The sequence below is a fragment of the Dermacentor silvarum genome, chromosome 8 (assembly GCF_013339745.2).
Source record: "Dermacentor silvarum isolate Dsil-2018 chromosome 8, BIME_Dsil_1.4, whole genome shotgun sequence".
Taxonomy (NCBI): domain Eukaryota; kingdom Metazoa; phylum Arthropoda; class Arachnida; order Ixodida; family Ixodidae; genus Dermacentor; species Dermacentor silvarum.
This window is the reverse complement of record NC_051161.1, coordinates 100,162,796-100,174,930: the sequence shown is the minus strand read 5'-3', so window position 1 is coordinate 100,174,930 and position 12,135 is coordinate 100,162,796. Positions and strand designations below refer to the sequence as shown.

The window sequence follows — 12,135 nt, the reverse complement described above, 5'->3', positions numbered from 1 at the left end:
AATATTACGCGACGTGGAGTCCGCGAAAATGTCGAATGTCAGCCCATGCAGTTTCAGCTCAGAGCCATTAAAACAGTACAACAGTATGCTGATGGCGTACGCTATAGCCCACGCAGCACCTTTGAAATTCGAGCTGCGAGGCGCGCTTAGGAAATATACACTGTAAAAAAATTGCTTTGGTTTTACGGCAAATCTGCTGGTAATTTGTGACCGACCACTTTCCGTAAGTAAAGAACGGTCATTTCCGTAGAACGGACAACCGTAAAAATTGAGAGCGTATTACAAAATACGAGTGCTTATGTATTCAGAAAACGGAAGACTCTGTATGCTGAATCGTATGGTTCGACCGTTAATGTACAGGTGCTTTCCGTATTCAGAAAACGGAAGGCGCTGTATATTGAATCTGTAGTATACGGTCCAACCGTTAAAATACAGGTATTTTCGTATCCAGGAAACGAAAGGCTCCGTAGGCTGAATTTGTACTATACGGTCCAACCGTTAAAATACAGGTGTTTCTGTATCCAGAAAACAAAAGACTCTGTACGCTGAATCTCTACTATACGGTCCAACCGTTAACATACCGGTGTTTCCGTACTCAGAAATAAAAAGGCTCCGTATGCTAAATCTGTACTATACGGTCCAATCGTTAAAATAGAGGTGTTTCATGCATTGTTTTACAGAGCATATTGATTATTTAGAGAATGTACTATTGGGGACAGAAGTGCCGAAAATGTGCGAATGACGACCGAATTTTCATGGTGCACTTTCTGCTGGGATCAGCCACGCTAACATTTGCATTCGGAAAGTGGTCTGCAACGCAGATTAGCGGCTGATAGTGCAGAGATGCAATTTGGTCGACACTCGCACGTCCTGGGCACTTTTGTCCCCGATAGTACATATCCTTTAATGCAAATGTCATGAATGCAGCTCATTGCAGAAGCAGCAGGTCGCTATGGAGAAAACTGTCTGGCCAACACATTGAAATAGCTCAAAAGATCAAACACTTTGCTTTTTGTGATATGAATGAATTGCACGACATATATACAAATAAGTGCAAAATTTTATTCGTCAAGTACTTTAGATCACAGAAGCAATTTTATTTTCTTCGACCACTCGTCTTGCACATTTCCTGGTGAAAGCTGTTCCCACATGCCTTGCAAGGATAAACTTGCTGCTGTTAGGAGAAACAAATAATATTGGTGAATTTCCATCCTAAAGGAAGTGGCAACAAAAGACAATCACAGAACACAACAAAGCGGTAACTGAAGTATTAAAAAACCATGAACGTGGTTCAACATTGTCAAAACAAGGGATATTGCTGTAGCCAACAATTCGACAGATACGTGTCATCAGGGCAGCAGCTGTTTTCCTTGGCAGCGGTTTTTGATGTGCATAGCTCACTCGCCCCTCCCTCCTCTGGTGCATATAGTAGGTCAAGAGAAACCAAAGTGTTAAAATAAAGGTAGGAAGGGTGTGTTTCGCAGTGATTGTGATGGAGTGTGTAGGGGCACTGCTGTAAGTTGTTACAATGAGTAGGGATGACCTAAACAGAAAACGATCTGTAGACCTAGTAGACCTATTCTTCCCAGAAATCAACATAGGAATTAAAATAAACTGTTTGGACATTTGGCAAAAAAAGCAATGAAAAGTTAGGCAAAATAAACTTTGTAACATGATGTGTCTGTTTAAGATCAGTGGAAATGGCAAATTAAGGTACGTTATCAATAAACATTTCATCAAGATCCGATAAAGAAAAAAAGATATTGGTCAAATAATAAATAAGTAAGGACACCAAATTAAACTGGGTATGACCATAAATAGTAAAGAACAGCCTGTGAAAAAAAATGGGATGGGAAATGATAAAAGGTGCAAGATAGGGAAAAGTTTAGCACTGTTTACTGTATGTTCATGCCACTACTGACGACTTGAAATTTCAGTCTTCCTGCTGAAGCTGTATTACTTGGATAAGGAAATGGATCACTTTGCAGACAAGTCTGCGTTCAGATTCTGTTCAAATCTTCAATGTAATTTTATGGAAGAAAATGGTATGGACAGTCCTACTGGATGGGCATTCATTCAGCAGTACCATCCACAGGTATTAGCTTAAAATTTATTGGTCTCACTGGACCTTAGCTGTTGGGAAATCATTAGCTGTTTTTTTTTTATCACAGATGCCTTCAAGTTATATCGGTTGGCAGGAGTGCTAGCACACAACATTATACTTGTTGCCGCAGTCAAAAGTGATATTTGGTAACAATGAGTAAAAGAAGCAAACAGCATTCTACAATACTGATTCAAGTCAACCGAAAAAGCTGCTAAAATGAATGTACCCTGGCCCCCAATACACAATAATTGCACATCACATTGATGGTCATCGTGTCGATCATGCTATTAGAACACTAGGCATCAAGTGAGGAGAATAAGGAGATCAAAAAAATTAAATTCTGGGGTTTTACGTGCTAAAACCACGATCTGATTATGAGGCACGCCATAGTGGGGGATTCCGGAAATTTGGACCACCTGGGATTCTTCAACGTGCACCTAAATCTAAGTAGACGGGTGTTTTCGCATTTCGCCCCCATCGAAAATAAGGGGATCAGAGGGCACATCCTTTTTTTTCGAACATTAAATGTACTTCGCCTTAATGTTGCCTTCCAACTCCGAAAGGAGCAGTTTGCGAGATGGTGACCGACACATAAGAAAATTCATGACATTCTGTGCAGCAGAACATCACGGGCAAATACACTTTTTCCTGCAAAATGACATACTGTAGTGAAACCTTGTGCACATGTGCCAACCTTAGAATTTGAAGAACACCACAGTGGAAGACACAAAGTGTTAACTTTGCTGGAAAATACTAAAATTATGATTATTCATTCAAGATTCGCCGACTTTGCTCTCTACAGGTGCTGTAAACAGGCACCCTGCTTTTGCAGTTGTACCAACAATGATCTGTAGAGCAGATGAGGAGAAATGGTTATAAAGCTTACGCAGGAGTATACGCCGCAAATGACAATCCACTTCACATTTTAATCTGGTGGAGGATGCGTACTCCAAAATAGAAGAAACTAGTGTACCCTAAAGATTTCTGTGGCCGATGCCTGTGCACTAGCAGGTACACATAACATGGCAGTTGCAATTATATTCCCCAAGCTATAGTTACTGCAAGCTACTGCCAGTGTACTGGTCCACAGCTGTAATACATTTAGGGCAATTTAAAACACTCTAATGAATTTATCTCATATGACAGAATTGGAATGCAATATCTTGCAAATAAGTGATGCTGTATGTGCCGTCCCATACAATGAAACACCTTTGAAAAACCTGAATAGCCACCTGGGCCGTGACGAGAGGTGACGTGTATTCTGTGTAAACTAGTACAGCTGCATAGTGTAAAGCCCTGGACAGTGCATTTAGTAACAGCTGTGAAGCTTTTTTCTTTTTTTTAAACTGCACACAGTAAAAACATCCTTACAGTTTTGAAAAACTTTTTAATAAAAAAATTTTCTGCGCACAAACAAACAAGGACGAAGAACCATTTGCTTAGAACCCAGAGATCTGCTCAATCCAATCAACAGGACACATCAACAGCGCATATAACAACACGTGTGATAAAAATGCCACGGATCAGCGCGACCCCGTCAACATAAAAACAGCAATGCACATAAAACGAGCACTTAAGATGAAACTATGTTAAGGATAAGATGACAGGAGCGAATTCTCTTTATCTAGCAATGAAACAGAAGGATGACTGATGCATTTTTACTTTAGTTTTGCAATCCAGTGCACTTCCACAATTTCCCTCGCGGTTTGATTTCGTTGCCTAAACAATGTGCCAGTGCTTTTAAGACAAGGTGAGCACGCATGTTCTTGACAATGCATGGCGAAATGCTTACTAGGGCCACCTTTCAGACTGGACAAGTGTTCCCTTAGTCTTGTGTTAATGCATCTTGAAGTCTGCCCTACGTACACATGACCACATGTCATACAAACCTGATACTCAACATTCTTCGCACAATCAAGAAATTGGTTCTTATGCGGATGTTTAATACTACATTCTTTCTTTGCATCACCCTTACTTTTGAACTTACTATTTACTCTAGAACACACATTACCTCTTTTGTTTTTAGCCGAAAACACCACTTTTACTTCATAACTCCCAGCCACCTTTTTAAGTCTGTGTGAAAGGCGATGCACATATGGAATCACTGAAACCTTGAAAGCTTATTCTTTCTGCCTTAAATTTTTTGTGCATAGTTCCTTATCCTGTTCAAGTTTTTTCATTAGTCTAGCGCATGACACCAGCATCACAGCGAGCAGGTACCCGGCCTCTCTCAACTGATCAACTTGCTCAAGAAAGGCAATGTTTACAGTGCGGTAACACGACTTCAACAATGCTGAGTGGCAACATGAAATGACTGTGCCATTCTTTACAAGCCTGGAATTGCTTGAGGCATAGTTCATGTAGCTTGTTAACAAGAAACTGTCGCTTCTTATCTACCAGTACTTGCAAAGTAAAATTTAAGCCCTTGCCTAGAGTCAAAGGCTTCTACTACTATTGAAGGCTTGACTTTTACTTCGGATGTACCGGTAGATAACAAGCTACAGTTCCTTTATGTCAAGTTAGAAATTCTACCAGAACATGTGTGTTGGTCATTCACGCCCCGAGCTGGAAAACCGCTAATGAACTATGCCTAAAACCATTGCAGGCTTGTGAAGAATGGCATAGTCATTTCATGTTGCCGGTCAGCATTGTTGAAGTCGTGTTCCGCACAGTAAACATTGCCTTTCTTGAGCAAGTTGATCGGTTGAGAGAGGCCGGGTAGGTGCTTGCTCGCTGTGATGCTGGCGTCATGTGCTAGACTTAAGAAAAACTTAAACAGGATAAAGAACTATGCACAAAAAAACAAAGCCAGAAAGAATTAGCTTCCAAGGTTTCAGTGATTCCGTATGTGCATGGCCTTTCACACAGACTTAAAAAGGTGGCTGGGAGTTACGAAGTAAAAGTGGTGCTTTCGGCTAAAAATAAGAGGTAGTGTGTGTTCTAGGATAAAAAGTAAGTTCGAAAGTAAGGGTGATGCAAAGAAAGAATGCAGTATTAAAAATCTGCGTGAGAAGCAATTTCTTCATTGCGCGAAGAAAGTTGTGTATCAGGTTCCTGTGACATGAGGTCATGTGTACGTAGTGCAGACTGCAAGATGCTTTAACACGAGACTAAGGGAACACTTGTCCAGTCTGAAAGCTGGCCCTAGTAAGCATTTGGCTATGCTATGTCAAGAACATGCGTGCTCACCTTGACTTAGAAGCACCTCCATATTGTTTAGGCATCGAAATCAAATCGCGAGAAATTGTGGAAGCGCACTGGATTGCAAAACTAAAGGAAAATGCATCAGTCATCCTTCTGTTTCACTGCTATATTCGCTCCTGTCTTTTCACCTTAAGTGCTTGTTTAATGCGCATTGCTGTTTTTATGTTGAGCGGGTCGCGCTTATCCGTGGCATTTTTATCAAAAGTGTTGTTATATACGCTATTGATGTGTTGTGTTGACTGGATAGCACAGATCTGGGTTCTTAAGTAAATGGTTCTTCGAAAATAAAACCAGTTGTTAGAACTGGATCGTGCTTGTGTTGCTCCTTTTCTTCGTCCTTGTTTGTTTATGCACATAACATTTTTTTAATGAATCTGTTCCACTTAGGCAGACTCACAGTTTTGCTTCCTTTTTTTTAAAGGTAATGACACGTATGGCTATCACATACATGTACAGTATGACCTTCATTGCCAAACAAAGTGAACAGCACTACCCTATGGGTCAGGTGCCTTGTTTCACACATTCTCCCAAACATTATTAGCGCGGGCCGCTGATGTTGGCAGGGAAACTGATTTATGGAGCAATATAAAGTATTAAGTACTCAGCTCTTAATGTTTTCTCTGCTGTTTAAGCATCGATGGGTCTTACAGTAAGAAAATACGGAATGCAACATGCATAATTCACGACACAACCCCTTTGGAAGTACTTAGTAGTCTGAATTATTTGGATTGCATATTTAGATTAGAAGGATTTCATTCCATTGCAAGAATGGCATCATCCCAATAATTCTTGCATTTGGTGCTATATTTACTTTTATTTCAGTTGGAATGTAGATGCATCGACAGCGATATCGCTTGACATGTCTTCGATCGACTGTTTCTCCAACTTAAGCAAACTCATATTCTGAAATGACCTTGTAGATGATACCAAGAACTTGCTCAGCAGGAGTATGTCTAACATTCACGAGATCTGAGGCTCTTGAACGCATATGTAAGAAAGCCTGGGGTGCATGCTGCTCTCTCATTTAATCAGCAAGTTTCTGGAAATCATCTATAAGTTTTCTTGTGATGAATGTAAATTTGCTTGGACGGGAGAAACATGGAACTTGAACAGGTGAATTATGCAGCACAAGAATGATCTCAGCAAGAAGCAGGCATCAAGAAGCATTGTCGCTCAACACACATAAACCATCAATTAAAAGAATTATTGGGATGATTTAAAATTCTGGTAGTGTAATGAAATTTGTTTTCTAATCTATATTTAAACTCCTTGATTATTCAGCCTACTACCACTACCTTTGCCAGAAACATTCATAGTCATTATCCTACCTATGCCAAATTATTCCGACCAATATTCAAGCCTTCATAAGCTGTTTTTTTTTCACTGCCAATTCTCTGAGGCAGAAGAGGTGTCCTATTTCTCTCCACCTATTTCTCGTTCACTGTTCACTCTTAAACTGCATTAAGCTTCAGCAGGTTCTATGCTTAAAGCTGTGATTCCCTTTCCCTCTGCCATCTTTGACCCACCTGGTTAGCTAAGTAGGTAGAAAAACTGCAGAAGAAAGGTTGTGGCGCTGAGTTGGACTTGTGCCCCAAGGAACCTTTGCACGGTGGCTCGAGGAGCAACTGCTTGTGGCATGGAGTTGCTCAAGCTGTGATGAGTTCACTTTGTAAAATCCTGCTGGTCACTGCTGGCCCGTCTTTGCCGGAACAGGAATGAACATTGGCAGTCTACAGTCTCGGTTTCTTCCTTGAGCGCCATAGCCATGTACAGAAACCTTGTCTCGACAGGCTGCATAAAAAAGGATAATTTGCTGAGCTAAGTCTTTTTTCCTAAAAGAACCCATTGAAAGTTGTATTTGTAACTTTGCGACACTTTCCGGGTGATGCCAGCGGTACTTCATTGCACAATGCCAGAATCATGACTGAGCTGTGGCCATTCTGAATACAGCTTGCAACACGTGACAAGACCATATATACAAATGCAACCAAAATAGTAAACATTTGTTGTAGCTTCTGTATATGGCACTATTCGAATGAGACAATTGTAGCACTCTTCTCAGCTCAGTAAAGTTATTTCTCGTTATTTTACTTTTCATGAGGAAATTGCCATGAGCTTCTCTTGAAAAGTAAGTAACATTCTTGCTTCAGTTTATTCTTCAAATTCTTGCATCACGAATGGATATCAGGAACCCATTTACACCACAGGCAGAGCTCCATATGTTTAAAAACATTATAAATCAAAGTACATCACAATTTTCATAATCGTGTCATGCTAGTATTATTGGTGGCTATGGCTGCTTCAAGCAATTATTTTTCATTAAGGCGGAAACAGTTATCATCTCAAATTGTTTGCAGCAAGGGTGTACAATCCACAAAATCAATCAAAAAGGTCACGTTGTGTTCACTATTCAAACATTTAGGATAGGTCACATACAACAGCTAATAAAGAATGCAAACTTGAAAATCTCAACTGAAGAAGAAACCAGTTTTTGAATATGGAGCAAAATGCCACCAGCTCATGTGGAGTACACCCTTACTATGTACTCCAAGCAAAGAATGTTGTTACAGCAATGCTTGAACACTATATGAATGTAATAATCAACAACCTTAAGCAGAATCTTAACACCACTAAACAAATTGTGCTTCGAAGATTCCTGATCCGAAATTCTCAACAAATTGTTCTGGTGTTGTACGTGTTAAGCTTGTGCGTTCTGAAATGCAAGCTCACAACATCTACAATTTCTCTAAAGGCAATATCAGCTTTGTCAAGATAGGTATGACGTGCAGATAAAGTGGATAATGCATGACATCATGAACACTCAGATGTGTTTACCATTGGGCTCACTCTTGCAGCCATGAAATTGAGATGCAGACACATTTTACGTTGAAACCGGTTTTGTGGAGTACTGCATGCTTCCCAGGCTTCTCCAGTTGTGAGAGCCGTCTCCTCTATACAAATGAGTGATGAGGAATAAAAAAAGAATTTCAACATGCAACAATATGTTGGTCATTTGCTAGTATGCAGCAGGCTTTTTGACTCCTAGCTTGCCTCACACAAATCTACCATGCACAGTATTTGCTTTGCCCAAGCATCAGCCACTTTACGATGCAATGTGTACAGAGCCCTTGCCCTTAGTTTTTCTGCTTTGAAACAGTTACCGTGTGTTAAGCTGGCATCGAGAAAGGGGACATAAAATACTATGTGCACCACTGATCTCTACTATGTTTTGCTGAATGCTGCTTCGCTGCCCAGAGCCAGGGGTAGATGAAGCCAGCGGAAATGCAGTGTCGTGCAGCGGCTTGTCCCAAAAGTAGGGCATACGCTGCACTTACTAGTGTGTGCCGTTGCACAATATTGCTGCCATAAAAATTTTTCATCGTGGTTTTCCACATCTAGGCGATGTCTCCACATGTCTGGTGAGAGCTGTTACGATGTTCTGAACCCGTACGTGATAAGTTTTTCTTACAGAAAGCATTTTCTGATTGACAAGTGTTTTCAGCACGGCCACTCATGTTAGCGATGCTGTCAGTGCAGTGATGGAAAATTCTGGACGTCTTCTCGAAATACTTCTCTGGATTGCTTCGGTAGCCTGCGGCACAAAGGGCAAGCATTATAGCAGAAATGCCGCACTCCTGTGCAGGTGAAATGCCACAGCAAAATCGTGAAGTACCAACTTCTGGGACAAGGTTGGCTTCAGTCGAAGGCGCTCAGTGGTGTGCAACCTTTTATGCTAGCTTTGCTATCTAGTCGGAACATTGGAAACAGCTCCCACCTTACTTTTCTCAACCTGTGACATGCAAACCGAAAGTCGCATCACTGTATTGATTCTATGGCTTTAGTTTTCTAAGCGAACTGCCTGCATATTCTAGCATGTTAAAAAACACAGTTGGCACATTTTTACTGTTACAAGACAGGTTAGTTGGCTGACAGAAATGTGAAACATGTTACCAGCGCTCTGATAGGATGCAAAAAGGAGAATTGAAATTTACTTGGCACAGGGGCTACAGCAGGCACATATGGTTACTGTATGCTCTATTGTTGTTTAAAGTAAAAGTTAAGTTTTTATGCTGTATTTCTACTTATTCTGAACCATCAAACTGCACAATCAATGTTCCAAGTTTATACATTCTTGGCGTTTGATTGCCCATGCGATTTATTTCCTATGAACACAGGCAGTAATCCCTCTATAATAAGCAAAATGAGTAGAAAAAGAAAAGCCGTGATAATAGTCCACAATTGCCGAGGGCAGAAGTACGGCTGATAGCACTTAATTGAAGCTACATAAATATTCAGTTTTCTCACAGCTTGTTCAGCAAGTAATAAAGAGGTATGCTGTGCACCTTTGCATGACCAATGCAATCTGGTGAGAGACTGTGCACTCAGTCTCCTTGGTTGTGTTCGGCAATTTGACTTTGGTATTTTGCTATACATAATTCCTTGGGTATTCGTAGCTTACTTTGCGATAAAATGGAACTTGGAGCAGTGGTCATCTATACATAAATATTTGCACATAAATAATGTAACCACAATGACAGCATGATGAGAGAGGGCAATATGAGACTCTCAGAAAACGAAAAAAAAATATTACGATTATAATGTGACGTGATGCCACAAGAAAACAAAGCAATGCATAGAAGCAGATGGCGCTTCTATGCATTCCAAGATTATTTACTAAATAGGCAGCGCTTCAGAAGTGCCGCGACACAATTGAACAAGGCAAAGCTGCGTTTGCTCCACACGCGGTAGCGATCACAGCATTGTTGCCAAGTGGTTTTAGATCGCCGCAGTTTTAAGTTTCCAGAAAATGTACAGAAGAACAATCTGCTTTATAGTCTTAAAGAATATAACATGAAGTACATTACAAGGCCAGAACATTCCTAGAAAAGTTGCTTTATATTTGCTTAAATCGGCAAGCAGCATGGCTTGTTTTACATAGAATAAATTTTCATGATACCGCAGTGTGCAGGGTTTTATAGACAAAGTGAAAAACATTCAGCCCATATACCACACTATGACGGTATGCAATAATTGTAATCTAATAATCTAAAAGGTGTAGTTGATTTTACAAAAGTTGACATTCTTCAATCTGAGCCCTGTAAATTTTAACACGCAGGGGCACCCCTTGGCTAAGCAATAGGGATGTAATGTGTATGCATACAAGCATTACCCTATGCATTTGTACCACATTGCCCAAAAGAAATCAATTTTCTCGTCGAAGTCTGCCTCATGCAAGACTGGAATTAAAGCATAAGTTCATACAGTCATCCAAACAATAACACCTCATTTTCACATATGAAATTCATATAAATAGATCTCTCTTGATGCCAGCCTCCTGGAATGCTGAACCTTGCTGCATGCTTTAGAGAAATTATAGTAGTAGCACTTTACTCAAAAGTTATTTAGGGCTGCAGGGCTGCAGTGTTGCAGAACACACCTACAAATGCCGCATTTCATGTGTAACAACTTGGCTGATTTGCTTGAACAACCTACCAAGAGCAAATTAAAATTTCTTCCTGTTTAGCACTTTTGCCTGCTAGGCCACAATCGAATGTCATCAGTATATTAACTTGGAGAAACAAATCTGGCTTATACGGGGCGTCCCAACATACAAAGGTTTGAAAATATGCAAATGCTACGTATCTGGACACAACCAAGGTAAAGTTTGCCATCACCTGGAGATACTCACTTTTTTTTGCATTCTGCCTAATTGCATAATTAAGTGTAAATTATTTAATCAACTTCTCACATATTATAATTACATGAAATATGTGCTACTTCTCACATATTATAATTACATGAAATATGTGCTACATGAAAGTTTTTGTGAGCGTGAAAGAAAGCCACGAATACACGCAAAGAGCCTCGAGCGGCCATTCATGCGGCAATTTTATGTGTATTCGCGAGCTTCTTTCCCGCTCGGAAGAACACTTATATGTAGCACTTTTTGCACAACAGGATGCTGTATCAGAAGTTGTTCATGGTGTTCTACAATTTCCTCATTTACACTTTTCATCTGATTAGAGTAATTGAGAGGTTGATTAATTAAGACTAATGATCTAATTAGGCAGAATGCAAAGAATATTCTCAGTATCTCCAAGCAATGGCAAACATAATAACTTGGTTTTGTCCAGCTACGTGGCATCTTTATTTAAAAAAATATTGATGCATCATAGTTGGGACACTCTGTATATTAACAGCTTCACATATTGCCACAGCTGTGTGTTGTAACATTCAAAGGGTGCTTGTCCACCAGCACTCTAATGTCACTAACAGTGATCACCTACACAGCTAAGTGGATTGCCATGATGCAGGTTGGTAGTAAAATGCTGAGAGAAACAAATCCACTTACTTTGAAGGCAACAATATTGCGGTAACTTGAGAGACATGGTCTCATGGCAGGCAGCAGATCTCTTCTCAGCTCCAGCAGGACACCAGCAACTAGTCTTTCAGTAAAAGAAAATATTGAATCAGTAATGTTATGTTACCTTGTTCTTGCTAAGCATCAGCACAATCATCTGATTTCATGCATATCTACTTTCTGCTGAAGCAGTTGACTGAAGGATTTATAAAATACAGTCTATATTGATTGCATTTGCTTCTCTGGCATGTACAATTTTTTTGCAACTGATACATTTACAGCTAGCTACACGACACGAACGCTTGGATTGCCCAGACATCATTAGAAGCAAAACGTCTTGCTGCACCACAAGCAGTTGCACCAAGGAAAGACACAGCAGAGCTAACACTTTTTTTTTCGGTAACTACAATGTAAATTCATGCAAACAGGAGGCGACTATCGCGGTTTATAGTGACAGTACAAGCGT

At 40.2% G+C, this 12,135-nt stretch overlaps 1 long non-coding RNA gene across 1 annotated transcript; it reads right to left on the bottom strand.

Annotated features, from left to right (window-relative positions):
• Positions 1 to 1,042: 1,042 nt before the first annotated feature.
• LOC125939751 (uncharacterized) lies at positions 1,043 to 6,993 on the bottom strand. The gene is made up of 2 exons (XR_007463120.1): positions 6,835 to 6,993; positions 1,043 to 1,174 (listed from the first exon to the last, which is right to left on the bottom strand). It is a non-coding gene; the product is annotated as an uncharacterized LOC125939751 (long non-coding RNA).
• Between the last annotated feature and the right edge of the window lie 5,142 nt (positions 6,994 to 12,135).